The sequence below is a fragment of the Prionailurus bengalensis genome, chromosome F2 (genome assembly GCF_016509475.1).
Source record: "Prionailurus bengalensis isolate Pbe53 chromosome F2, Fcat_Pben_1.1_paternal_pri, whole genome shotgun sequence".
Classification (NCBI taxonomy): Eukaryota; Metazoa; Chordata; class Mammalia; order Carnivora; family Felidae; genus Prionailurus; species Prionailurus bengalensis.
In genome coordinates this window covers 55264773-55292487 of record NC_057353.1, presented here as the reverse complement: position 1 = coordinate 55292487, position 27715 = coordinate 55264773, and the positions used below count along the sequence as shown (strand labels likewise).

Genomic DNA, 27715 nt, shown 5'->3' with positions numbered 1-27715 from the left:
AAATGGATAGATCACCTAAATAGACATTTTTCCAAAGAAAACATACAAATGACCAACATATGTATGGTAGCATGTTCAATGTCACTAATTATCTGGGAAATGCAAATCAAACTACAATAAGATATCACCTCACATCTGTTAGGGTAGCTATAATCAAAAAAGACAGGAAATAACAAGTGCTGGCAAAGATATGGAGAAAGGGGAACCCTCGTGCACCGTTGGTGGGCATGGAAATTGGGACAGGCACTATGGAAAACAGTACAGAGGTTCCTCAAAAAATGAAAAAATGGAAGTACCGTACGATTCATCAATTCCACTTTTGGGTACCTATCTGAAGAAAACAAAAACACTAATTTGAAAATATATATGCAGCCCTATGTTCATTGAAGTATTATTTAGAACAGCCAGATATGGAAACAACCGAAGTGTCCATCAACAGATAAATGGATAAAGAAAATGTGTTGTATATACATACACAATGGAATATTATTTAGCTACAAAAAGAATGAAATCTTGCCATTTGCAACAACATGATGAACCTCAAAGGCATTATGCCAAGTGAAATAAGTCCGGCAGGAAAAAGACATATTATGTGATACCATTTATATGTGGAATCTAAAAAAGCCAGACTCATTGGAAACTCAGAGGGAAAGTATGATTGCCAGGGGTTGGGGGCAGGGAAAATGGGAAGATATATGTCAAAGGGTACAGCATAGCAACTGTAGTTAATAATATTGTATTACAAAATTGAAAATTGTTAATAGGTTAGATCCTAAATGTTTACACCACCAAAATATTGTAATTATGTGAAGTGATAAAAGTGTTAACTAACCATTTTGTGGTAATCGTTTCACAATCTGTACATGTATCAAATCACCTTGTTGTATACCTTAACCTTACACAGTGTCATGTGTCAATTATATCTCAATAAGTCTGGGAACAACAACAAAAAAAGAAATAAAACCTATTTCTAATGAAAAACAAATACCTTTGTTTAAGTACATTTAAATACTGCCTCCTCAAGGGGCTCCACTATCCCAATGCCCCCAAACTCCAGGAATTCTCTATTCTTTTTTTGGCATTACTTGAAAGTCACTCCTCCCTCCACCTTCTAAATATCCTTCCCTCCTAGGAAAGGCAATTTGATTGCCTTAGAAGCCCTTACCTTAGGATAACAGTAAAGTCTCCTTAGTAATCACCCATGGAAAGGGAATTCAAGCCTGCGGGACAGGAAGTCTTGGTAATTGTTTAGATGTTGGGTGACTGAAGACAAAAATTACCCCTGATTTTTTGGTGATCATTTGGAGAAGAAAATAAGACAAATGAGTAAGAAATTATTGACTTATTGATTGATATATGCTATACGTAGTTAACAGCATATTCTCTGGAATTAGATTATTTTGTTTTGAACTTCAGCTATGCCACTTACTAGCTGGGTGACCTTGAACAAGATGCTTAATTTATCTGTGCCTCAGTTTACTCATATTTCAAATCAAGATAATACATATATCTCTATTATAGGATAGTTATGAGGATTATAGCAGTTAATTCTTTTAAAGAACTTAGAATAGTGCATGTGGTTAAGTACCATATAAATCTTTATTAAATATAAATAGTATAAAGAATTCAAAAACAGCACATCCTTTTCTTTTAGCAGCTGTACTGAATACAGGGCAACTTGTCCAGAAGCCTCCAAGTTTAGAAAATGTTCACCAAGAACTGAGGCAAGATGGCGGCTTAGGAGGACGCTGGGCTCACCGCACGTCCTGCTGATCACTTAGATTCCATCTACATCTGACTAAATAACCCAGAAAACCACCAGAAGACTAGCAGAACGGAGTCGCCGGAGCGAAACGCAGACGAGAGGCCCACGGAAGAGAGTAGGAAGGGCGGCGAGGCGGTGCGCGCTCCACGGACTGGTGGGAGGGAGCCGGGGCAGAGGGGCGGCTCGCCGGCCAAGCAGAGCCCCAGAGTCTGTCTTGGAAAAGCGGAGGGGCCTGACGATCTGTGTTCTGACAGCAAGCGCAACTTAGCGTCTGGGAGGTCATAAATTAACAGCTCTGCTCGGAAAGCGGGAAGGCTGGAGGACAAAGGGAGGGAGAGCTGCTGAGCCCCCAGACGACAGAGCTCAGTTTGGTGGGGAACAAAGGCGCTCTACAGCGCCATCTCCCCCGCCCATCCCCCAGCCAAAATCCCAAAGGGAACTGGTTCCTGCCAGGGAACTTGCTCGCTCCACGCAAACACCCAACTCTGCGCTTCTGCGGAGCCAAACCTCCGGCAGCGGATCTGACTCCCTCCCGCTGCCACAGGGCCCCTCCTGAAGTGGATCACCTAAGGAGAAGCGATCTAAGCCTGCCCCTCCTGCCCCCGTGCACCTTGCCTACCCACCCCAGCTAATACGCCAGATCCCCAGCATCACAAGCCTGGCAGGGTGCAAGTAGCCCAGACGAGCCACACCACCCCACAGTGAATCCCGCCCCTAGGAGAGGGGAAGAGAAGGCACACACCAGTCTGACTGTGGCCCCAGCGGTGGGCTGGGGGCAGACATCAGGTCTGACTGCGGCCCCGCCCACCAACTCCAGTTATACACCACAGCACAGGGGAAGTGCCCTGCAGGTCCTCACCACGCCAGGGACTATCCAAAATGACCAAGCGGAAGAATTCCCCTCAGAAGAATCTCCAGGAAATAACAACAGCTAATGAGCTGATCAAAAAGGATTTAAATAATATAACAGAAAGTGAATTTAGAATAATAGTCATAAAATTAATCGCTGGGCTTGAAAACAGTATACAGGACAGCAGAGAATCTCTTGCTACAGAGATCAAGGGACTAAGGAACAGTCACGAGGAGCTGAAAAACGCTTTAAACGAAATGCATAACAAAATGGAAACCACCACGGCTCGGCTTGAAGAGGCAGAGGAGAGAATAGGTGAACTAGAAGATAAAGTTATGGAAAAAGAGGAAGCTGAGAAAAAGAGAGATAAAAAAATCCAGGAGTATGAGGGGAAAATTAGAGAACTAAGTGATACACTAAAAAGAAATAATATACGCATAATTGGTATCCCAGAGGAGGAAGAGAGAGGGAAAGGTGCTGAAGGGGTACTTGAAGAAATCATAGCTGAGAACTTCCCTGAACTGGGGAAGGAAAAAGGCATTGAAATCCAAGAGGCACAGAGAACTCCCTTCAGACGTAACTTGAATCGATCTTCTGCACGACATATCATAGTGAAACTGGCAAAATACAAGGATAAAGAGAAAATTCTGAAAGCAGCAAGGGGTAAACGTGCCCTCACATATAAAGGGAGACCTATAAGACTCGTGACTGATCTCTCTTTTGAAACTTGGCAGGCCAGAAAGAATTGGCATGAGATTTTCAGGGTGCTAGACAGAAAAAATATGCAGCCGAGAATCCTTTATCCAGCAAGTCTGTCATTTAGAATAGAAGGAGAGATAAAGGTCTTCCCAAACAAACAAAAACTGAAGGAATTTGTCACCACTAAACCAGCCCTACAAGAGATCCTAAGGGGGACCCTGTGAGACAAAGTCCCAGAGACATCACTATAAGCATAAAACATACAGACATCACAATGACTCTAAACCCGTATCTTTCTATAATAACACTGAATGTAAATGGATTAAATGCGCCAACCAAAAGACATAGGGTATCAGAATGGATAAAAAAACAAGACCCATCTATTTGCTGTCTACAAGAGACTCATTTTAGACCTGAGGACACCTTTAGATTGAGAGTGAGGGGATGGAGAACTATTTATCATGCGACTGGAAGCCAAAAGAAAGCTGGAGTAGCCATACTTATATCAGACAAACTAGACTTTAAATTAAAGGCTGTAACAAGAGATGAAGAAGGGCATTATATAATAGTTACAGGGTCTATCCATCAGGAAGAGCTAACAATTATAAATGTCTATGCGCCGAATACCGGAGCCCCCAAATATATAAAACAATTACTCATAAACATAAGCAACCTTATTGATAAGAATGTGGTAATTGCAGGGGACTTTAACACCCCACTTACAGAAATGGATAGATCATCTAGACACACGGTCAATAAAGAAACAAGGGCCCTGAATGAGACATTGGATGAGATGGACTTGACAGATATATTTAGAACTCTGCATCCCAAAGCAACAGAATATACTTTCTTCTCGAGTGCACATGGAACATTCTCCAAGATAGATCATATACTGGGTCACAAAACAGCCCTTCATAAGTTTACAAGAATTGAAATTATACCATGCTTACTTTCAGACCACAATGCTATGAAGCTTGAAATCAACCACAGAAAAAAGTCTGGAAAACCTCCAAAAGCATGGAGGTTAAAGAACACCCTACTAACGAATGAGTGGGTCAACCAGGCAATTAGAGAAGAAATTAAAAAATATATGGAAATAAACGAAAATGAAAATACAACAATCCAAACGCTTTGGGATGCAGCGAAGGCAGTCCTGAGAGGAAAATACATTGCAATCCAGGCCTATCTCAAGAAACAAGAAAAATCCCAAATACAAAATCTAACAGCACACCTAAAGGAACTAGAAGCAGAACAGCAAAGGCAGCCTAAACCCAGCAGAAGAAGAGAAATAATAAAGATCAGAGCAGAAATAAACAATATAGAATCTAAAAAAACTGTAGAGCAGATCAACGAAACCAAGAGTTGGTTTTTTGAAAAAATAAACAAAATTGACAAACCTCTAGCCAGGCTTCTCAAAAAGAAAAGGGAGATGACCCAAATAGATAAAATCATGAATGAAAATGGAATTATTACAACCAATCCCTCAGAGATACAAACAATTATCAGGGAATACTATGAAAAATTATATGCCAACAAATTGGACAACCTGGAAGAAATGGACAAATTCCTGAACACCCACACTCTTCCAAAACTCAATCAGGAGGAAATAGAAAGCTTGAACAGACCCATAACCAGCGAAGAAATTGAATCGGTTATCAAAAATCTCCCAACAAATAAGAGTCCAGGACCAGATGGCTTCCCAGGGGAGTTCTACCAGACGTTTAAAGCAGAGATAATACCTATCCTTCTCAAGCTATTCCAAGAAATAGAAAGGGAAGGAAAACTTCCAGACTCATTCTATGAAGCCAGTATTACTTTGATTCCTAAACCAGACAGAGACCCAGTAAAAAAAGAGAACTACAGGCCAATATCCCTGATGAATATGGATGCAAAAATTCTCAATAAGATACTAGCAAATCGAATTCAACAGCATATAAAAAGAATTATTCACCATGATCAAGTGGGATTCATTCCTGGGATGCAGGGCTGGTTCAACATTCGCAAATCAATCAACGTGATACATCACATTAACAAAAAAAAAGAGAAGAACCATATGATCCTGTCAATCGATGCAGAAAAGGCCTTTGACAAAATCCAGCACCCTTTCTTAATAAAAACCCTTGAGAAAGTCGGGATAGAAGGAACATACTTAAAGATCATAAAAGCCATTTATGAAAAGCCCACAGCTAACATCATCCTCAACGGGGAAAAACTGAGAGCTTTTTCCCTGAGATCAGGAACACGACAAGGATGCCCACTCTCACCGCTGCTGTTTAACATAGTGCTGGAAGTTCTAGCATCAGCAATCAGACAACAAAAGGAAATCAAAGGCATCAAAATTGGCAAAGATGAAGTCAAGCTTTCGCTTTTTGCAGATGACATGATATTATACATGGAAAATCCGATAGACTCCACCAAAAGTCTGCTAGAACTGATACAGGAATTCAGCAAAGTTGCAGGATACAAAATCAATGTACAGAAATCAGTTGCATTCTTATACACTATTAATGAAGCAACAGAAAGACAAATAAAGAAACTGATCCCATTCACAATTGCACCAAGAAGCATAAAATACCTAGGAATAAATCTAACCAAAGATGTAAAGGATCTGTATGCTGAAAACTATAGAAAGCTTATGAAGGAAATTGAAGAAGATTTAAAGAAATGGAAAGACATTCCCTGCTCATGGATTGGAAAAATAAATATTGTCAAAATGTCAATACTACCCAAAGCTATCTACACATTCAATGCAATCCCAATCAAAATTGCACCAGCATTCTTCTCGAAACTAGAACAAGCAATCCTAAAATTCATATGGAACCACAAAAGGCCCCGAATAGCCAAAGGAATTTTGAAGAAGAAGACCAAAGCAGGAGGCATCACAATCCCAGACTTTAGCCTCTACTACAAAGCTGTCATCCTCAAGACAGCATGGTATTGGCACAAAAACAGACACATAGACCAATGGAATAGAATAGAAACCCCAGAACTAGACCCACAAACGTATGGCCAACTCATCTTTGACAAAGCAGGAAAGAACATCCAATGGAAAAAAGACAGCCTCTTTAACAAATGGTGCTGGGAGAACTGGACAGCAACATGCAGAAGGTTGAAACTAGACCACTTTCTCACACCATTCACAAAAATAAACTCAAAATGGATAAAGGACCTAAATGTGAGACAGGAAACCATCAAAACCTTAGAGGAGAAAGCAGGAAAAGACCTCTCTGACCTCAGCCGTAGCAATTTCTTACTTGACACATCCCCAAAGGAAAGGGAATTAAAAGCAAAAGTGAATTACTGGGACCTTATGAAGATAAAAAGCTTCTGCACAGCAAAGGAAACAACCAACAAAACTAAAAGGCAACCAACGGAATGGGAAAAGATATTCGCAAATGACATATCAGACAAAGGGCTAGTATCCAAAATCTATAAAGAGCTCACCAAACTCCACACCCGAAAAACAAATAACCCAGTGAAGAAATGGGCAGAAAACATGAATAGACACTTCTCTAAAGAAGACATCCGGATGGCCAACAGGCACATGAAAAGATGTTCAGCGTCGCTCCTTATCAGGGAAATACAAATCAAAACCACACTCAGGTATCACCTCACGCCAGTCAGAGTGGCCAAAATGAACAAATCAGGAGACTATAGATGCTGGAGAGGATGTGGAGAAACGGGAACCCTCTTGCACTGTTGGTGGGAATGCAAATTGGTGCAGCCGCTATGGAAAGCAGTGTGGAGGTTCCTCAGAAAATTAAAAATAGACCTACCCTATGACCCAGCAATAGCACTGCTAGGAATTTACCCAAGGGATACAGGAGCACTGATGCATAGGGCCACTTGTACCCCAATGTTCATAGCAGCACTCTCAACAATAGCCAAATTATGGAAAGAGCCTAAATGTCCATCCACTGATGAATGGATAAAGAAATTGTGGTTTATATACACAATGGAATATTACGTGGCAATGAGAAAAAATGAAATATGGCCTTTTGTAGCAACGTGGATGGAACTGGAGAGTATGATGCTAAGTGAAATAAGGCATACAGAGAAAGACAGATACCATATGGTTTCACTCTTATGTGGATCCTGAGAAACTTAACAGGAACCCATTGGGGAGGGGAAGGAAAAAAAAAAAAAGAGGTTAGAATGGGAGACAGCCAAAGCATAAGAGACTCAAAAACTGAGAACAAACTGAGGGTTGATGGGGGGTGGGAGGGAGGAGAGGGTGGGTGATGGGTATTGAGGAGGGCACCTTTTGGGATGAGCACTGGGTGTTGTATGGAAACCAATTTGTCAATAAATTTCATAAAAAAAATAAATAAAAATAAAATAAAAAAAGAAAAAAGAAAATGTTCACCAATAGGGAAGGAGGAAATCGACCAAAACCATTAGTCAATAACTTATTAATAATATCATAAGGTGAAAATAGTTCAAGATGACTATTCTGGAGAGGAGTAGATGATTAAAGATTTCATGGAACAAACTGAGGAAGATCAATCAAAGTCCAGTTTTGTTTCAAGAATTGTTCACTGTTAAAATTCTCAGAAGGCATGGGGGACCAGAGGATGTGCTAATGATGAGACAGGTTGCAAGACCTCAAGACTAAGACTGCAGTTAGCCATTAATTGGTTTAGCCATTAACTGGATGATTTTTGATTAGGAAGAGGGGAGGATGAGTCTGGAGGCTAAGATCTTACTAGCGTCAGCTGAAAATTTTCAGTTCTTCAGCATCTTTTGTCCAGGACAAAAGAAAGAAGAGAGAATTCCAAGAAAATTAAGATGCTAATAAGGAGTTACTTGAGGCTAACTCAAATTCAAAACCTTGCCAAAAACAAACTAGTCTAGCTATGCATGGAGGTCACCAGAAACAGAGTATACAAATGTATAGAGTGTTTACATCACATCCTTGGTGCAGTAAGTTGCTGTAATAAGAAATCTACATACCAGGGATTGTGAAATAGCACTAGGAAGAAAGGCAACTTACGAACCAAACATTATTGCCAGATTCTTCTATCAATACAATGAATGTTAGAAATGGGTTTTGTGGATGAAATTAAGGGACACTTGGGTAATACATATTTAAAATACGTTATCATTGGTAAATAAACAGTAAAAGGTATTCAAGAAATGTGAATTGAATAAAATATCAGACACTCCTATCACATAAATAAAATACAAGGATCTACAAAGCCCAATAGCTTCTATATTTAGAAAAATCTATCAAAGCTTAAACCACAAGTGATTTGATGTCCTTGGCCTACTTTGGAGGATTTGTGGTCTCCTGACTCAAGTTGCTGTTCAGCTGAATCCTCAAGCTGGAATACTGGTAAACTTTCTTCAGGTGAAAATTATAGACATTGTTTGCCAAGGTTGCCAAGAACCAGGAAAAAGTAGAAAGGGAGAAAGAGCCAAGGCCACATCAAGTTTAGAGAACAAGTTGTATGACAGATTTTTTTTCTACTTTACAGTATATATGTGCCATGTATTTATATGTGGCAGAATTTTGTCCCTACCCCTTTATTTTATTTTTTTTATTTTTTTAACATTTATTTATTTATTTTTGAGACAGAGAGAGACAGAGCATGAACGGGGGAGGGTCAGAGAGAGGGAGACACAGAATCTGAAACAGGCTCCAGGCTCTGAGCTGTCAGCACAGAGCCCGATGCGGGGCTCAAACCCACGGACCGTGAGATCATGACCTGAGCCGAAGTCGGCCGCTTAACCAACTGAGCCACACAGGCGCCCCCCTGCCCCTTTTTTTAAAAAAAAATTTAATGTTTATTTTTGAGAGAGAGAGAGAGAGAGAGAGAGAGCGCAAGTGGGGGAGGGAGACACAGAATTCAAACCTGGCTCCAGGCTCTGAGCTGTTAGCACAGAGCCTGACTCAGGACCCAAACCCATGAACTACGAGATCATGATCTAAGCTGAAGTCAGACACTTAACCGACTAAGCCACCCAGGTACCCTGTGTCCCTGACTCTTAACCACAACATAGTTGTAGGGTAGCTAATTTTTTTTTTCCAACTACCACTACTGAATAAAGCAAATCCAATATCAGCTAACAAAAAATAGCTGACAGCTAACAAAAAACTCAGCTAACAAAAAATAGCTGAGTATGACCAAATTGGCATAGATTAATTCACTGTTTTCAATTTTATATCAGTGATAATAAAGCATTGCTTCTCACAGTGAACAATGGTAGGTATTTGTATGTATTTAAGTTTCATGTCATGCCATTCAATCATGTTGCTGTCACCGTTTTAAGATTACATATTTAATTTGGGTAATAAAAGACACATGGAGGGGCGCCTGGGTGGCGCAGTCGGTTAAGCGTCCGACTTCAGCCAGGTCATGATCTCGCGGTCCGTGAGTTCGAGCCCCGCGTCGGGCTCTGGGCTGATGGCTCAGAGCCTGGAGCCTGTTTCCGATTCTGTGTCTCCCTCTCTCTGCCCCTCCCCCGTTCATGCTCTGTCTTTCTCTGTCCCAAAAATAAATAAACGTTGAAAAAAAAATTTTGGAAAAAAAAAAAAGACACATGGAAATTTGGCAGGATTTTTTTAACCTAGGGAGAAAAAACCAGGTGAGAAGGAAGGATCGGGGAGTTAGCTAGGAAAAGACTGAGATTCTGCATGGGTTAGTGAGGTTCTAATACCACTGTTAGGCAGATGAAAAGTTACTGCTACTATTAACTGTCGATTGATTTATTTGACACTTATCAGAGAACACTGTGGACAGCGCGCTAAGCAATACGCTTTTACAACAGACTTAAATTTGCAACCATGTGTGCAGTTTTGAAACAGATGGTGAAAATTCTGGCCTGTTTTTTTTTGTAAACCTGGAATTAAGGAAGGCGAAAAATACTCATTTCACAAATTGGTGCATGCAGTTACATGTAACCTCTTTCAGTTTCTATAGGTTCCCAAACAACTGCTTTTACAAATCATTATAGTATCTGTAAATACAATCACTTGATTTAATCTGCATTTGCAATATTTCTTAAATTAGATTTATGTAATAAAGATGAGCAGTATATATCTGCAAGTATACAAATAGACTAAAACTACAACTGTATTAGCATGGTCATTACATTCTGTTAAAATACTGCTCCACTTATCTCTGAATTTGATTTATTTTTATCAAATAGTTTTAACACTGGCAGGATAAAAAGAGGGGCATTTGATAAAAAGAGGGAGTTTTTGCAGTTACAACTTTGCTTTTTTATTTCAAACAAGTTGCCTAATTATCTTCTGGATGTTTGAGACTAAAACTCCCCAAGTACAGATGGTAAAGAAATTCCTTCTGTACTGCTTATCGACATAGTGCTTGGCGTGAGAGTGCCTTAGGATTCAGAGAAACCAAAGTGTACTGTAGCAACTTTCTAGAAATGGCTAGTGTCTGACACTCTGTGATAATTTAAATTTCAACAAAATATGTTAGAGTGGTAGGGATGTTATATGGTACCAGTGTAACTCAAAAGAGTGTCCAGGGGCATACCCCTCTAGATTTTCAGCCAGTGGGAGATGGAAGCATTGGCAAAGGGGGAAGAATGACAGGAGAAAGTTTCCCTTCAAAGATAGCATATTACCCATCTTATGATGAATACATTGCAAAATTTAATGGGTTATAAGGCAATCCCAAATATCCACCCCAACTCTGTTTATCCACACCCAAATTTCCAGTTTATCTGCATAAATTTGAGTCTGGCTTGAGACCAGAAATAAAGATGGGGCCAGCCATGTTGGAAATAGAAGACTTAGTCTGTCATGGAAACATGGAACAGCCAGAGCCAGCAGTAGAGTTAGGACCAGCTGGATCCACAGAAAAAACTGGCATGAAGCAGTGGTGGGACGAGTTCCCAAAGCAGAAATGGGGCTAGCCAGAGGGAGGAGAACAAGTGGCCACATGGCTGAAAGAGAGCCAGGCTTTCAGGATTCCCATATATCCAAATCAGCCCCATTCCCCAGTGATCTAGATATAAGAAGTCTTGTTTTATTTCTATGTAAAGACACACTATTTGGTATGAAGCCCAGAGCCAATATAAGGCTTTTGCCAACAACCATGGCCTAATTCAGTCAAAATTCATAGGAAAAATTGTTAAAATAAAAAGATAAGCATAGTTAAAATATTGTATTATATTGCAGAAACCTGAATTTGGGGGTAACGCTATCGTACGGATAATTTGATGACAATGCCAAATTGCTATAATGTGTAGAAAAATCAAATAAAGACAATATTACATGAATCCAATGTAATCGTTACAATATATTATAAGTGTGATTTTTAAAATTCAGTGAAGGTAATGGTGATGCTTTTTAAGAAAATATCATTATTCTCAATGCTGCCTCTTAACTAATACTAATAAGTCGTGACCCCTTGTTATAGTATCCCCTGTGATTTGAATCTCATAGCCCTCCTACCTTCCCTGACTTTTTCAAGAAATTTCTCCTGCCTATTGGCTTCTCTTCAAAAGCATTTAAAAATGTTCAAGTCTCTCTTATATGAAAGCAAAATATCTTTCCCTGGGCCAGGATAAGTAGGATTTTATACTTCTACATTTATAGTTTGATGAACGCAGGCCATCCCAGGAAGGGGTGTAACCTTGCACCATCCCTGAGCTGACAGCAGAAGGCTTTCTGCAGTGAAAACTCCCAGCATCGCTATCATTGTGTCCTTCCTTTAGAGAGACAGAGTGGCACAGGACATATCCACCACAGTTCACTCCTTTAGTTGTTGGGATCCACTTCCTCAAACACAGTTCTGGAAGCAGTTCCACTAGGATTCTGATGAGTTTTTCTTCTTCAGGGGAAATCATACAAAAAGAAAACCAGTGCCCACAGGTGCTGCTGGTCTCATCATCACCTTCATCTACTATCCATCCCACATCTGTAGCAACACCTCTGCCATCCTTGTGGCTTAGGTATAAGTGGCATGCCTCAGACTCTCATCTCTGAGGGTTCTGAGCCCATGATCACTACATCACCATACTTTTTTTCAAGCCAGGTTTAATGAACTTGTCCACTTACCATCAAAAGAGACACTTAATTGGATGATCTGGCTGACAAACACACTTTCCTTATTGTGTAACAGGAGCCCCATCACTTCCTAATCAAGATCTAGCCTGGATAGTGACTCCTTTTCTTGCCTTCTGATCCCTTGGAACAAGGAGCCTGAAGTCCTGAGGTAACATTACCAGTTAAAATTCAATGTCTGTTTCCTTGACAGAGGATATCTAAAGTCTTTAAACTACCAGAGCCCACAGTTGCAAGAACTAGAAGTAAAAATTCTACAAACAGGTAAATTTTTTGCTTTTGTTTTTTAAAACATTGATAGAGCTTTAACAATGGCTATTTAATTTTGTCTTCCTTAGAGCTGTCAGTTTCTCATGTTTTCTCAAATACCTAATGTACCATACCAGCTCATACACCCCCTTCCTTCAGTATATAATCCTGGAGCACCACCATAAATGGGCCTGGGCTATAAAGGTTTTTTTTGCAGCTGAGACCTTGGTATGCCCTGAAGGAGCTGAGACTGAAGGTTCTTTACAGACAACAATCTGAGCACATGGTGCAACTAGTCCTTCAATGAGGAGAATCTAGAAGGTGCATAACTATGTTCAACATTCGTGTAATTGTGGAAGATGCCTGCAACTCTGCGCTACTCAGAAGTAGGATTGTTAGACATATGACTTAATTTTGGTAAATATCGTCAGATTATATTCAGATGTTCTTAAACATTTATATTCCCAGTTGCCTTAATATGAGTTCTAACTCCTCACAGTGTTATCAACACCTGACTGATGTTAGGTAATAGTATACCTTTCTGATTATAGCCCTTCTATTTGGTAGAAGGCAATTTTACTATTTTTATTACTAGTCAATTGAATATCTCTTCATGTACTTATTAGCCTTTGGGTGTTCCCTCTAGACATTGCCTGTTTACCTCCTTAGCCAATTTTCTACCAGGTGTTATTATTTCCTTATGTTTTTAAGGAACTATAATCTCTTGTCAATTTTGGATGTTGCAAATATCTTCTTTCAACTTGATCACCTGTGAAATAATAAGAAATATATGTATTGGTCTCTGCTTCTGGTTTCTGACACTAAGATCCTGAATCCCTTAGAATTTTCTGATAGGAACAGCTTTTGTTCTATTGTGGAGATCCTCAGCGGGCTCCTGGATGGGGGCTGATCACTAAAAATATCAAGCCATTATTTGAAGCTTGGCAACTTTGGACCAACTTTCCAATCTCCAGACAAGTGAGAGGGGCTGGAAATTAAGTAAATAATTTATCTTACCTACATGATGAACCCTCCCAAAATAAAAATACCAAAAGTATGGGGCTCAGACAGTTTCCAGACTGGTGAACATAAGTGGTGTACCCCAACTACATGGGAACGAAAATTCCCATGCTTGGGTCCTTTCCTTATGTATCTCTTCATCTAACTGTTCATCTGCACCCTTTCTTATATCCTTTATAATAAACTAGCAAATATAAGTAAGTGTTTCCTGGAGATCTGCAAGCCATTCTAACAAGTTATTGAACCCAAAGAGGGAGTCATAGGATTCATAGCCAGTAGGTCAAAAATACATCTGACAATCTTGGACTTGCAATTGGTGTTTGAAGTGGGGCGGGGAGGGGTGTCTTATGGGACTGAACACTTAACTTGTGGGCTATGGCATTACAGATACCTTGGTAGTTGAGCCCAATATCTTTTCCCTACTGAGAAACCCTACTGTATTAGTCCCTATGGATATTATAATAGTCCTGAATAAAGACTGCCTATTTTAACAAGTGTCAGAATAATTTTTTTGACATAATGCATATGAAGAACAGGACCCAACACAAATAATTCCATAAATATTTGTTATTTAACCATTATTGAGAGTGCCACATCATTAAGATTATTTCTAGTAGCTAAGATTATTCCTAAGAGCTCCTTCACCCATTTTGGAGGTGCCATGTAAGACTTCCAGATTATTGTACCACCCTGGAAAAGGAATGGCCCCAGTAATGATTGGAATTTACCATTATCCAATGGGAGAATGAGTTCAGAGTAAAAATAATTTGTTTTAAGAAGAATACAATGATTTTGTATGGCATATCTGAGAATGTAGTCTCAGGTTCAGATAATACAAGTAACTAATGAGTACCTAACTATGCAGATACTAAGGATATTCAGATATCTTGAGAGTATCCACATAGAGAAGACATCATCTAACATAAGAACAAAGTTCTTAAAACATGTTATTCCTTTTACCATTCTCCTTCACGAAGGTTTCATCATCATATCAACTTACAATCAGTAAAAGCAATTTTGTAGGCGTTTTAATAATATAAAGTTTGACTACAGTAATGGTTCCCAAACATGGGAGACATTTTTAAAATAAAACTTCCTTGGTTCAACCTCAGAATTATTGAAACAATATTCCTAATGCTGGGGTTCAGAACACTTTTCATTGGATGACTGCTCTGAATCATATTTTATAATAACTAAGAAATGATGGGGAAATTATTAATGCAATGGCTCTTGTTCAACTATTTCATCCAGTCATGCTTGCATTAATCCACTTCTTTGCTGACAAAATATTTACCAACTCTTTTCTCTAGCTAGCATTATGCTAAACATTGGGAATGCAACAGATATAATTCGTGCCTTACCATATTGTCTGATAAGTGATACAGAGATATAAAAATTTACAAAATAGTGTGAGAATCAAGATGACGGTGCCACAACAAGGATTTAGAATGGGCTATTTTGAATGTTGAAAAACTCTGATAGATAATTAGACTTTCAGCAGTAAGTTCCACATTGACATAACTGGAAAATATGTTCCCAGGTAATACAGTATCCCCAGCCTAACACTGCCTGTTTCTAGGAGTGATTGGATCCCACTGATTATTTCCAGTACATGTTCCCATCATCATTCTTCATTCATTAATGTTATGCAATCAGGCATGCATCCTCCCAACTATCTTTAAGTCTTATAAATCACTGCCAAAGTGGTGTGCTTTTGTTATTTATTCAGCACCACTTCTAGACAGTTAAGCTCACATTTAAGGTCACATATGAGAAAACTTTGTTGCCTAGCTCTTTCAAAATACATGTTGAAAATCCTCTCAAAGAAAGGATTTACGTTAGGAAAGTAAGTGTATGTGGCATTCAATAATGTAGCAGTCTTGGGGTGCCTGGGCAGCTCAGTTGATTGGGTGTCCAACCCTTGGTCTCAGCTCAGGTCTTGGTCTCAGGGTCATGAGTTCAAGCTCTGCATTGGGCTCTGTGCTAGGAGTGAAGCTTACTTAAAAAAAATGTAGCAATCTTAGTATCCCGCTCTATTCCTTTACTTATTGCCCAGACTAAGTAGAATACAGATCCACCAACTCTGCTCTGGGTACCCTTTAAGGTTGTTATAGCCTGGAGTCTATTATCCCTTATGAAATGTCTAAATGAAGGCTTCTGAAGGATTTCAGTACCACACATCTATCCCTCTTTTATTTATCAGTGGCATATATATCCAAATCAAGACAAGGAACATATACATTAGTTCACGTGTATAGTTAATAAGGTAAACTTTATAAAGATCTGGGTTATTTGTGTGAGCCATAAAGTATAAACCCTAAATCAGATTGACATTTCTGGAATATGGCTTATTTCAAAACCAAACTTAAAATGGAGAAAAAGGTATAAACCACTGAAGAATTTAATAGTTATAATAGCATATACTAATAGTTATACAAATTTAATAGTTAAAATTTTACTAGTTTTAAAGCCTTAAAACTAGTTTCAGAATGGAAAATAGAAAAGGGTGAGAAAAGAATGTTGCCATAGAACTTTCTTGAAAAGGGGCAAGTAGAAAGATCCTTCAATTATGAGAGTATGAAGGACAGAAAATAGTATAGAATCAAATCAATTTAAAGAAATTGGTCAGATTTAAAAATTTTTTTAAACAGACCTCCAAAAACTTAATCTCATTTTATTCCCTTGTGATAAATTGAAACATATCTCATTTCTGATAATACAGTAGAAAAAGAAATAGGAATTGGATGTATAACTGATATAATTAATTAGGTAGTTTACATTCCTTGGATTTTATTATAAATGCAAAGTACGTATTTACTAAAATACCATGAAATTTCATTTGGTATTCTTACCTAACTTTCATGAAATACAATATGAAAAATAATAAAAAAATACATTTTCAACAACTTCTTTAAACTGAGTGAATGTTAAAGCTGAGCAGCTGACCAATAATGGTCCTAACTGCATGCAATATTCAGTGGCAGTCATTGGGTTGAGATGAAACATGACTATAGTTGCATAGAATTTTAGGAATAGCTCTGTATTTGAAAAATGAAAATAATAGTACCCAGTTTGGAAAATGAGTACAAAATCAATAAAAGAAATTAAATAAAGGGATCAACTACAAAACACAAAATACTCTGACAAAAATGAATTGGTTTTCATTTTTGCACCCCATGCCAATAGTTTAGAAGAAATGAGAGCATGCATTTCACCTCTCCTTCTTTTTAACTAAGTTGTGATTTCTAGTTTAAAAATAGATTTCTCTAATTGGCTTACAAAATAATTAAGAACTCTGTCTTAAAAATTTGCTGATCTTATTATAGAATGTTACAGAGCAGATGAAATTAGCAATGAGCATGGAATGCAAGGGAGAGGTGATGTTACCACCCAGCTAGAAAACCAATACTCTCACAACACTCTGAAAATGCAGCTGTATGTGTCTAACAGATTTTGTGATCTCAATAGCTTTTTGCTGACTGTATACTCAAAAGCAAAATGAAATGCTTCATGTGTCAACGAATTTCTCACTTACATCAAGTTACTCTGTTCCCAGTGGTCCTCTGTCCCTCATCTCTACCAAGAGAAATGGCTATGAAATTTATATTGCAATGTCTTGTAATACCGCCAAAATTTTGGTTCATTTTATCCAACCAAACAACTTCTAAAAATACAAAAGAATCCATAAAATGGAGGGGAAATGTGTAAGGATAATGGATGCAATACCGACTAATCAATAGATATCTAAAAGCTAACTTACTGGATATAAACCAAAATCAGTCTAATGGATTTGGTTTTCACTGGAGACTATTTAATGTAATTGAAATTTTGATTTGTTTTTCAAATATCTTTTGTTTAATTTTATCAGAAAATGTGGTATGAAAATATAGAGATGAAAAAATTTTTTCCTTTTTGATATTTAAACCAGATTGACACTCAGGCCTGATTCTATAGATAAACTCTTGGCTCATGACTTTTCAACTTGAGATGACGTAGGAATGGGATCATAAAGTGACAGTAAACCAGCCAGATCAAAATGGAGATCTCAGATCTTATACAGCAGAATACAGGAAGGTAGAGCAGTTCTTTATTCTTTGCTTAAACAGAAGTCTTAGGTATTTATGTAATAGGTTGCTGGGGCAACTGAAGCTTGCAAAAATATAGGGCAAAGTCAAGTGTACAAAATATTTGTGTAACTACAAAATATAGTGGACATCATTATCTGTTTTCCTCATAATTAACATGAGATATGAATATGTTTTATAGGAAAAAAATCCATATATAAATAAGTTTGACACAGTTTTGCCATAATTGATTTGCAGTAAAACAAGTAAAAAATCTCTCAAGGCTTTTCTTTTGTGGTTTCTAAGTGAATTTCCAGGAAGCCAATATAGAAAATAATCAGCATTTCCAAATTTATTGAAATAAGGAATTATTTATCACAGAGAACATCATTGGTCTAAATTTATATAGAATATATTTTAAGAAATGCTGAATGTTTTTAAACAAGGGTATGAAATAGAGCCATCAAAGATAGAAGGCATATGGGTATAATCAACTTCTGATTTGCTTAAGCCTAATCTAGTTTTTGATACTCTCTACCAGAAAAGGTAGTAGTAAGAATTTAAAGAAAAACCATGAGTTACTGCAGACAAAATGCCTGCCACTGGTAACAAGAGATAACCATTGAAAGGATAAATTTGTTTGCATTTATTTCCTACATGTTCAGACACCATATGAGATATTGGGGTTCCAAAGATAAATAAAATTAATATACCATATAATCCATGCCCCAGAGAGCTCACAATCTAGTTGGGTGAGCAGGTGGAAGGAGAAGAGATATTTAAAGAGACAATTACAATCTACATTGTAGATTTCACAAAATAAATACATAGCTTAAATCCATGAACTGTTCATAAAAAAGATGTTTTACATACCAAAATCATTTTCAAAAATATACACTTTTAAGTTGTTTTAAAAGAACTGCAGAAAGAGTAACAATCCTGAGTGACATGCATTCTCCTGAATAAAATGGTTACTGTATGAAAACTAGACTTCCTTTGTGCATGCTGCCAGTAATCTGTTTTACTTTCCATAAAATCCTGTAAATCAAAATCAAACCTCCTAACGTACCTTGGAAGAGACAGAATTACAAATAATGTACAAAGGCTAACAGCTGTTGCACCAGATTACCCTTCCTGAAAAATGTGATAATGCAGATCCTTTTCTTTCCTGACAGTCATTTAATAAAATAAAGTTCCCCCAAGTGAGAAGTGCCTGCCAACTAAGCAGGGAAAAAAAAGGTGTTATGTACTCCAACACCTTTTTTTTTTCTTTCTGCTGTGTCAGGATCCATAAGGGAACATTCTAAAAATGACTTCCATAAATTCCTTTCTTTTGTTCACGTTTTTCCAAGCATTCTCGTTCTGTGTGATCTTTTTTTGGCTTGGTTCAATAAAGTTATTTGATAGGTCTACCATTTGTTCTTTCAGGATTATCTAACGATGTCATCTATGTACTCTTGTCATAATGTCCCAGAATCTGTCACCTAAAATAGATTAACAGCAGTTGGTTTCAATGGTTACGGAGCTCACTTTGCATTTTGTCTCCAGAGAAGATGAAGTAGAAAGCAGGAAATTTTGTAATTCTTGGGAAATTAACATAAACTAGTTATTGTGTTGAGGAGAGATTGTAGCAACTGGTGTGCTCTATAAATACAAATAACTGAGTTCAGAAAAAGGCATAAAATTAAATAATAATATTGCTGTTAAGGAATGCAAGAAAGAGGACATTTTGTTTATTATTTTTGAATATATAATTCAAATGTATAGTTCTCAATATATTTTGAGGTCAAACCCATGAAATGAAAATCCAGTCTTTGGATTTCTAAATATTTTTAGAGATTTTAAATCATTAGCTGATTTTTTTCAGCTATTACTCAAAATTTTATCTTATTAAAAAAATAGAAATCCATTGATTCAAGTAAGGGTAAAATCCAGAGTTAGTGAATACGGGAGTGCAGATATCTCTTAAAGACCCTGATTTTAGTTCCTTTGGATATATATTTCCAGAGATGGGATTGCTGGATGATATGATGGTTTTATTTTTTAATTTTTTGAGGAAACTCCATACTGTTTTCCGTAGTAGCTGCACCATTTTATTTTATTTTTTTTAAACATTTATTTATTTTTGAGACAGAGAGAGACAGAGCATGAACGGGGCAGGGTCAGAGAGAGAGCGAGACACAGAATCTGAAACAGGCTCCAGGCTCTGAGCTGTCAGCACATAGCCTCATGCGGGGCTCGAACTCACGGACTGCGAGATCATGACCTGAGCTGAAGTTGGAAGCTTAACCGACTGAGCCACCCAGGTGCTCCTGCTGCACCATTTTATATTCTCACCAACAGTGCACAAGGGTTACAATTTTTCCACATTCACACCAACACTTGTTACCTTTAGTTTTTTTTTAAATAACCAACTTAACAAATGTGAGTTTTTGATTTGTATTTCCCTGATGATTAGTGAAGTTGAGCATATTTTCATATACCTGTTGACAATTTGTATGTCTTCTTTGGAAAATATCTATTAAAGAGCAGGAGACATCAATATCTGGCTTATAATAATGAATGAAACATCCAGACAGAAAAAACAATAAGGAAATAGTGGCCTTGAACAACACTGTAGACCAAATGGACCTAACAGATACATACAGATCTTCCCACCCAAGATCTGTTTATATCTGTAGCAGAAAGTACATAGTCTTCTCAAGCTTACATGGAACATTCTCCAGGATAGAATACCGTTAGATCATAAAATATGTCTTTTCCCCACATGTTAGTCTTCAGAATTACCTAAATTTTCCTCTTCTGATGGATTTTCAAATAGTTTTACATTTTTACTAATTAACACTGAACATCACTATACATATACTTTTCTTCCCCTTTTAAAATTACTTGCTTAGAATCAATTCTTTAAGGTAGATTCAGTAGCCGAAAGCTTAGGAAAATTTTACACTGATAGGTGATTAACAAAATTTTGTACAAAACTTTGTGACCATCCACTCTGTAGTAGAACTTCTTAAATTCTGATATTTGTTCTGCACACTATGTAACATATTTATTACTGGCCATTTTCTCACAATATTGTTTTGAAAATAGGGCTTATATATTAATTAAAGTGTAATTAATTAATTAAAATATTAATGATTATCATAAATTGAATACTCACTGTATGCCAGGAGACCTAAATAGTTTTATAAGCTAGATTTCATTATTTCTATTTTACAGATGAGAAAACTAATTTTCAGAGAAGTAATGGGAATTTTCAAGTTCTCAGAACTGGAATGACCTTAGCTTGAGGTATATAGGTACTTAATTACCAGGAGATAATCCTATGTTCAAGCCAGAATTAAACTCAATATTCCCTGAAGCAGCCATAAGCATTGCTACCTCACTAGAATGCCAGCTTCACCTTCAGCCTCTCCAAATTCAAGACCTAATTTGATCATTTTTAATTTTTCCTGAGTCACATGGGCAATCTTGAGTACCTGAAGAATGCTATGGTCTCTGTCATTAGCAAAAACACACACAAAGCACACACACCATACCCACAACATTTTGCTTGTGATATCTAGGGTCTGTGTTCCTTTACATTAGGAACATCTAGCCTACCTGATATCCCACTTCTTCATGAAATCTTTATTTTTTGGCAATGTCATTCATCAGAAGTATATTAGGCAGTGATCCAACATCTCAGGACTTCCAGCTCTGCAAGTCATTTGACAAGTCATTGGACAAGTCATTGGACAATTTAAAAATATTTTGAAATTCATCTTGCCTCAGTTGTGAGTATGAAATAAGAATCAAATATATTATCCGCGAATTGCTACCCAACTTGCAACACCTCAATTTGAGATCCACAGAAAAATATACTCATGAGATGCTATGTTTCTGGTTGCCTCTGTATTTTCATTCACTAATTAATTTAATTCATATTTATTGAGAGTTAACTTGGCATCAGACATTATACTAAGACATTTTGATATTAGTTGAATGAGCTACAGAAAACTCTAGAACTTAGAAGATTTTAGTAACCTAGAGATATACTCTAATCCATTTGCACCTAAGAGCAGATTTCATTCTTTTGGCTGAATACCAGAATCTAATTTCTCTCAGTTCCTGCTCTCATGCATGGCCAATTAGTCTTCAACAGCCATCAACCTCTCTGTCACTGTTATATGTTAAGCAACTGGACTTCCTCATAATGAAAAATAAAACATCAAGGAAAAGCTCTAATGGTTTATGTTATTATTATTTGATCATATGTTTTCAAACCTTATTATATTTAAAATTATATGTTTGTTTATTATAAACTGAACACAATTTATTCATCTTTGTGTTCTATATACTTTGTATGTAACTAGTAATCAATGTGCATTTTCTAATTTGAATTGTATTATTTATACCAAACACATTCCTGTCAATTGTAGTGCCTAATATTTCACAGAGAAAGAATTAATACTGTGAATTTGGGCCATCCAATTCAATTCAAACAGCCCGAAAGAAGAAAGGTAAGTTACTTCTTATTTAAGCTACTCGCAACTATCCCCAGCGTGATGTTTCTTGGTACTTAGTAACAGCTGTTATGTCTTGAATAAGTACTTTACATATATTTATTAAGTTAATCATTAGTTCAACAAATATTTATTGCCTCTCTGTGAAAAAGATAGCTTTAGACTTTGAGAATATGAGATAAGGCAGCTCTGATTCCCAAGGAATTTCATTCCAGTGAGAGAGACAAACAATTAACATGTACATAAATGAGCAAGATAATTTCAAAAAAATAGTATATATGGTGAGAAAAACAAAGTTATGTCCATACTATAGACTGACTGGATAAGGGAGGACTCTCTGAGAAGAGACAGTAAACTTAGAATTGATTGACAAGGGGCACCTGGGTGGCTCGGTTGAGTGTCCGACTTCGGCTCAGGTCATGATCTCACAGTTAACAAGTTTGAGCTCCACATTGGGCTCACTGCTGTCAATGCAGAACTTGCTTTGGATCCTCTGTCCCTCTCTTTCTGCCCCTGCTCCACTTGCTCTCTCTCTCTCTCTCTCTCTCTCTCAAAAATAAACATTAAAAAATTGTTTTTAAAAAAGAATTGATTGACAGAGTTGACCATGCGGGAATCTAAGCATTCTAGGTAAGTGCAATGTCTTCAAGATTCAGAACATGGTTCACTATGGCTGAAGTTTGATTCTCTAAGAGCAGTTGCAGTAGATCACATTCAAAGATGTATCTAGGAGCCAGAAAAATGTAACCCTCTAAGAGAAATATGAAGTATATATTGATGAACCAGGAATTCCACACTATCTATCTAAATTAACCTTCAATGGTAGGTACACTTCTCATTTCATAGGAAAATATTTTGAAATTCAGAGACTTTGTATCACTTGGCCAAAAAGTAAAATGATGGAGTTCATGTTTGAGAAGAAGGAATTCTGTTTCCAGATCCCATATCCATCTCACTATAGTACCTGTTTTGGTCATGTTTTCCAATTCATGATCATGGCCCTTTTGAAGGACTACAATATTCGCCTTCTCCTGTGCAATCCATCCCCAAAGCTTCTCCCCTCCATACAGATGTTCCAGTTAAATTTTTGAAATCTCCCTTGACTAAATTTTTTGGTACCATTGTTCACAATCCTTCCATCTTTCTGTGTCTTGGATTATTAACCTACCGACTGACTCCTGATGTTGTGTGCTCTTTAGGTTTCATTTTAACCCAGCCCTGTGCACTACCACGTGGGGCAGCCTACCTGGAATTCTTGACTTATAGCTAGAAAGTGATTAAACTTCTCTAGAGAGAAAAAAAAACATTTTTTTTTTCAAAACAGAAAGAAAAAAAAACATGTTGGAGATATTGTTTGGGGATTACAAAATTCAAATAGTAAGTCAAAAAGAAAACAGAATACAAGAAAGGAATTTTGTTACAAACAGAAAAGAAGTTTTAAACAGATGGAATCTTTAATGAGTAGGATGATAGAATCTAATCAAGTTTTGCTAAACAAGATTGAGCGGCTAAAAAACCAAACTCGATTGTGTGTTGCTAGACTCCAGGGTCGGTGAATTCTGAAGGAGGAGATGATTTGATTGCATTTATGAAAACATGGATCCCTAAGTTACTGAAGACTGATACAGAGAATGATCAAATTAGAGTAAAAGGGCACTTTTGATGTCATGGAGAACGTTGATAATGTAAGAAAACAAGTGGCTCCAGCATTTAAAATCTCTGATAACAAAAAGAGTGCATAGACATTTCCAAAAAGACAGATAAAACCACTTTTTAAAATGGTCATTCATTCTGCCAGTCTTATAAGAGCAGGAAAATGAAAGATAAATCTTCCACTTACTTATTTGTGCTTTAAAGAAAATAGCTACGATAAACAAAGCCCCCAGAGAAATACCTAACTAAGAGGTTTTGCGTTTTTTTCTGTTGCCCCTTATCAAGAACTACAGTAATAAGATTCAACAGCAATGGAAAATACAAAAAGTCACACTAGTCCAATTGGTTATCTATTCAGAATATTAACTATCTCATATATATCTCTCATTATGTGCCAAGACTTTTATTTTTTTATCAGTTTTTTCATTTGTTTTTACATATGTTAAGTCATTTTAATACACACAAAAACTTTCAGAGGTGTTATTATTAATTTTTCATTTTACAAATGAGAAAACCATGTCACAGACATGTTAAATATCTTGCCCAAAGTTAGATGGTAGTAAATTATGGATCATAGATTCAAACCCAGGAGGTCCAACTAGATATTCTGTGCTCTTAACCAGTGTATTTTGCCATGGATAAAGCAAGGCATATGACTGATAGCATAATATGCAAACTTCCATTACTCAATTAGTTTGATCTTAAAGCACAACTTTGCCCTCTCATAAGATAGCCTCAACCTATCTTCTCAAGTTAACTCTATCTGTTATTCAAGCTTTGTGGAATCACATTGCTTTCCTAAGTTCATCTTTACTTCTGCCCAAATTAAAACCTAACATTATTTCTATTCATCCCTTCTGGTCATTCTAAGAAGCTAAGGTCTTTTCATCACCCAAATAATTATTTTCTCAAATTAATGTTGGCATAATCAGCAGAATTTCAGGAACTATGCTCCTATAATTGCAAAAATAAGCCTGCTCAGAAATTTTCACATCAAGCTGTCAGAGATACTTCCCTGACAAGTCCTCCTAGCCTTTCTACCAGATCACTGCTTCCATCATCCTATTATCCCTAATTATTATCCTGGCCGCAAATTTCCCTATCTAGTAATTTCTATAACTCAGTGACCACATAGTTTAGGACAATAGTCCAGAGGTTCTTTCTACCCTTATTTAATCTGGTCATTTTGATATTTCTAAGTATTTCAATAGTCATCTTAATACCTTCATCTTCTTCCCAAGAGCTCCTCCCATGTTAGTTTTGAGAAAACCCTATTCATGCTAATATCATCTCTTTCTTTAAATCATCTCCAGTTCCAACTGCACTGTTTCCCACTCTCCAAAGAAAGAAGTGTGATTATAAAACCAATTGGGAAATCCTGCTATGACCTTGGGCTTTTTAAAATTTCCATATCCGTCATGCAAACAACTTTTACCCACTCTCATTTCAGGCAAAGCTCAATCGTCTCAGGGACCAACTCACAATCTTCCTCTCTATTCCATCCTCACTCTTTTTCTACAGCCCAGTCTCATATTTTTTTTACTGTCTTCAATATCAGCACCCCGCTTCACCTCTCCTGGCTTTATAAAACAACAAGCACAGTCTTACGAAGGGCCTTGTAAATCACTCAGAATGTTTACAATCCCAAGACCACAGACTCTAAAATTTCTCCTTCTAAACACATTCTGACAGCCACCCACTTACCACAATTCTCTTGTTCTTTTGGAATCTTTTCCAAAAACTGTAATTCATTTTCACAAAAATTCAAAATTGGAAATGCCCTCATCCAGCTTTTAATAAATAATGTTTAAACTTCTCTTAACAATGGCCATTGAGACTCTGCTAAACATTCAGGGATGGAAAGATCAATGCTTTGTAGGGAATAATGTTAAGAGCCAGTTAATTTGGACGTACAGACTTAAATCCTATTTCACACTTAAATTCATCTGTTGGTCTTAGTTCTCAATTTCAAAGCAAGGTGGAATTCATTTGTTCCCTCTCTCAAAAAAACATATCTTCAAACACATAAAGAAAACTTCATTCTTTACATCTTTGTCATATTTACTCTGGCTAAATGCATGTGAATTTGTTGATGCGTCCATTAAAACAAGTTACAGAGAAGTCAGTAGCTTTCCAGGGCTAGAAATGCATACCATCACAAAGAGAAATCAGATGCGGAGAGTATTTACTGTTGTACCTTAAGTGTAGAATAGTCCCTAAGACTATAGCGGATACTCAGTAAAAAGTTACTAAGCAAACGAATGAATGAGCTAAAGAGTATGTTCCAGGGACACTTGGGTGGCTCAGTTGGTTAAGTGGCCAACTTCAGCTCAGGTCATGATCTCATGGTCTGTGAGTTCGAGCCCTGCATCCAGCTCTGGCTCCGTGCTGACAGCTCAGAACTTGGAGCCTACTTCAGATTCTGTGTCTTCCTCTCTCTCTGCCCCTCCCCGTACTGCGCCCCCTCTGCTCTCTCTCTCTCTCAAAAATGAATACACATTAAAAAAATAGTATATTCCAGATGTGCTTAAATCAGAGTAACATGAAGTAATTATCACTGTACCTGCACACCATATTTTCGTTTGTAAAGCCAAATACTGAATTAAATTTTATAACAGCCTAATACAATTTGTTGTTTACTAAAGTCTCTAGGTTTTGGCTAGGCTAGATTTGTTTTATTATGAATTACTTTTAATTCATAATAACTTCACCTATTATATACTCATACAATGCTTTAAAAACCCAAGTGTAGATTTTACAGTTTTCCTGTTACATTTCATTTTCCTAGATGTAGCACATCTTGTTTTCAAAATCTTTCTGGATCATAATGCTGTAGTGCATCACATTAGAGATTCCAAGCTTTGTGCCTTCCACCTGTTTGATTCAAATGACTTCATGGACATACGGTAAAGAGAAATCCTGTTTATTGTATGTATATTACAAGCATTGTGTTAAAAATTTGCATAGAGCTTTTCCTAACACATCTACTCCCTCTGCCATCATCCCAGAAGTTCCTCCCTTGCTGTTGATAAGCTGCCATGTGTGTCCTTATATAATTACTGATTAAAATAGGACAATTTTGCACAATTCAAGAAAACCCATTCCAATCATTGATTCAGACATTCATTGATCCAATAAATATTTAATGAGTACTCACTGTGTGCCTTGTGGTGCCAAGGTTATTACATTAAAAAGAATCCTCACCCTGTGGGGGAGACAAATAAATATACAATATGGTGGAAAATTCTGTTCTACATAGAAGAATAAACTATGATAATATGAATTGAGTGTGAAGGTATCTATTTGACATAATTGGTGAGGGAAAACCTTCCTAAGAAAGCAGAAACCTAAATGAAAGGAAAGAAAGCCATGTAAATATCTAGGTGAGGAGGAACAGAAAGACTTTGGGGTGAAATTATGCTTGGTCTATTCATGTTTATTTTTGAGAGAAAGAGACAGAGTGTGAATGGGAGAGAGGTAGAGAGAGGGAGACACTGAATCTGAAGCAGGCTCCAGGCTCTGAGCTGTCAACACAGAGCCCGACGCGGGGCTCAAACTCACAAACTGTGAGATCATGACCTGGGCCTAAGTTGGACCCGTAACTGACTGAGCCACCCAGGTGCCTCTGTTTGGTCTATTCAAAAAAATAACAAGAAAGCCAGTGTAGCTGAAACAGAGTGGTAGGCAGAATCAATCAATCTATTATTCAAAACATCTTGGCTATAACCAGCCAAGTAGTCACTTATGCTTATAATCTTACTATCACCTAGCTCATATTTCTTCATTTTATGGGCAGAGAAACTAGGAGAAATAATGTTAAGTGTCTTTCTTGATTCCAGGTGCATGATATTACTAATGCTGCTGGGTATG

At 37.2% G+C, this 27715-nt stretch overlaps 1 pseudogene; it reads right to left on the bottom strand.

Annotated features, from left to right (window-relative positions):
- Positions 1-25631, bottom strand: part of LOC122495994 — a 33988-nt pseudogene extending 8357 nt beyond the window's left edge.
- Positions 25632-27715: the final 2084 nt, after the last annotated feature.